Source organism: Engraulis encrasicolus, chromosome 9, assembly GCF_034702125.1.
Source record: "Engraulis encrasicolus isolate BLACKSEA-1 chromosome 9, IST_EnEncr_1.0, whole genome shotgun sequence".
In the NCBI taxonomy this organism is placed as follows: Eukaryota; Metazoa; Chordata; class Actinopteri; order Clupeiformes; family Engraulidae; genus Engraulis; species Engraulis encrasicolus.
This window is the reverse complement of record NC_085865.1, coordinates 2573615-2576114: the sequence shown is the minus strand read 5'-3', so window position 1 is coordinate 2576114 and position 2500 is coordinate 2573615.

Sequence of the window (2500 nt, the reverse complement as noted above, 5' to 3'; positions counted from 1 at the left end):
AAAAACCCATATACTTAAAGTGTACTTTTTTTTGACCGTACTTAGTACAAAGTGTACTATTTTCGGCGATTTAAAGTGCGCTTCATTGCACTATTAGTGCGCTGAAGCACTACTAAAGCAGTACTTCAGCACACTTGCAGCACACTGAGGATGCTAAATTGGCACCGCTTTTGGACAACTTTAAGTGCACTACAAGCATACTTTTGAAAGTATGCTCCAAACACGCTTTTCATGCATTCGTATGGCATTAAGAGTGTGCTTGAGTACACTTCTATAACATTTTACTGTTACTAGAAGTTCAGTAAAAGTATATTAACTTCATGTTTCTTTGGACTACATTGGAACATTTTAAGTCTGTAAAAAGTATATCATATTAAGTATTGTAAATATATAACAGGTATGCTTGAAGTATATTTACAGTATACTCCCAAGTACATGACACGATATAAATGTCAAACTACAATCCATGCTGGTCCTCAGAGCTTGTACATTACACACAGTCACATGTCACAGTAGTGTTACAGTATGCATGCCTAGCACGACTGACATTTACAATCATTGCATTGTTACAGAGATTTCAGATACACATATCACTTAATTTCAATCTAGCATCACCTTCCTGCAGTTGATCACCTGAATTAATCATTAATGGTGACCTTTTATTCTTTGTTTAAACAACTAGTTCCAACTTACCTCCCACCATGACATCATGGGAAGTGTGAGTCTATATATACCAGAACATATACGTGACCATCATAATGACGGTGGGAACAAAGTCATTTTTTGTGTACCACTTTAAATTTTAAAAACCCCTACAATAAACACAGAATATAACAATGAGTAATATTTTCATGCAAACCAAAAATATTCCTTCAAGATAAATGGCTTTCTGTTTGAGAAATTTAGCTCCAAGAAGTGAATTGCATGATGGGACATGCATGATGGTGCATGATGGGTAAATGCACTTTGTGTAAGCACACTTTGAAGATATTTGGGTGAAGTACAATCATGGTGCACTTAGAAAAAGTGTACTTGCAATATGTTAAAGCGATTTACTTTAAAGCGCACTATAGAAAATCACACTTCGAAGACATTTGGGTGAAGTGTAATCATATTGTATTTTGAAAAAGTACAATTGCAATATGTTATTAAAAAATACACTTTACGTAAGTTCACTATTAGAGGACTATTAGTATATTCCTCTAAATACACTTTAGCCAAACATCTTCGAAGTCCACTTTAAGTATGGTTCGCTAAGTGTACTTTATTTGAGAGCAACTTAACTACATCTAATTTTAAGTACACTTTAAATAAGCATATTGTAAACATACTTTTTCTTAGCACAAAAAGTACGAGTGCACTTTTAACATGCTAAGTACACTTCAGTCATGCTTTTATTGTACTAAATTAAACCACCTTTTCACCTGGGATACCTCTCCTCTCCCCTCTCTCCTCTCCTCTCCTCTCCTCTCCACTCATCTCCTCTCCTCTCCCCTCTCTCTTCTCTCTTCTCTCCCCTCTCTCCTCTCCTCTCCCCTCTCTCCTCTCCTCTCCTCTCCTCTCCACTCATCTCCTCTCCTCTCCTCTTCTTCTTTCATGGAGATGTACAGAGCGGGATCTACTGGGGGCAGAGGCGGACATCACATTAGGCAAACCAAGGCAATTGCCTAGGGCCCCAACCAAATCTTCCCTCCATAGGGGCCCCCGACTTCTACACCAGCAGCGGTAACTACACTAAAAGTAAGCCTGCGGTCCGTTTCTCAATTCTTGTCGTTGCTAACCATCTTAAGACCGTCTCAAGACGTAACACCATTCCCTTGGATTTAATGGTGAGCGTCGCTGTCAAGAGAGAGTTGAGTCACTCTTACGAAGGACGTTGCTACCGTCGTTAGCAAAGACGCTTTCGAGATACGGACCCTTGATCTTAATGTATTGCTTATGTAAAATAGTCGAAGATAGAAATGAGACAAAACGCTAAAATAGCACCAAAACATAGATTTTTATGTCTATAACTTTTGAGGGCCCCATGTTTATATTCGCCAAGGGCCCCAATATTGCTAGATCCACCCCTAACAGGGGACATTGTTATTAGGAAACACTTGCAGTGAAAAACATCAACATTGAAGTGCATATAAATACTACGTGGAGCGTCTGTTTTATACAGTGCATTTGTGTACAGTTGGAGTTGTGAATACGTATTATAAAAACCACTGCAACCTCAAATAATTCACATACTGTACAAAGTGGATTTGTGCTTTGTAATAACCACTATATGTGTTTGGGATAATAAATTACAGTACATTAATGTAGTGATACAATTAATAGTACCCCAGATATAAAAACTGTTTAAACTGTTTAGATTAATTTTTAATTAAGGCATTGCTTCAAACCGCTTCAGAGAGCCATTAGTGTGCATTAGCAGGGGGGTGTAGTCTTCAGGGGCCCCTGACCTGACTCACAGCTTGGTATTATCTTATTGCTCATCGGCCACAATGGCAGT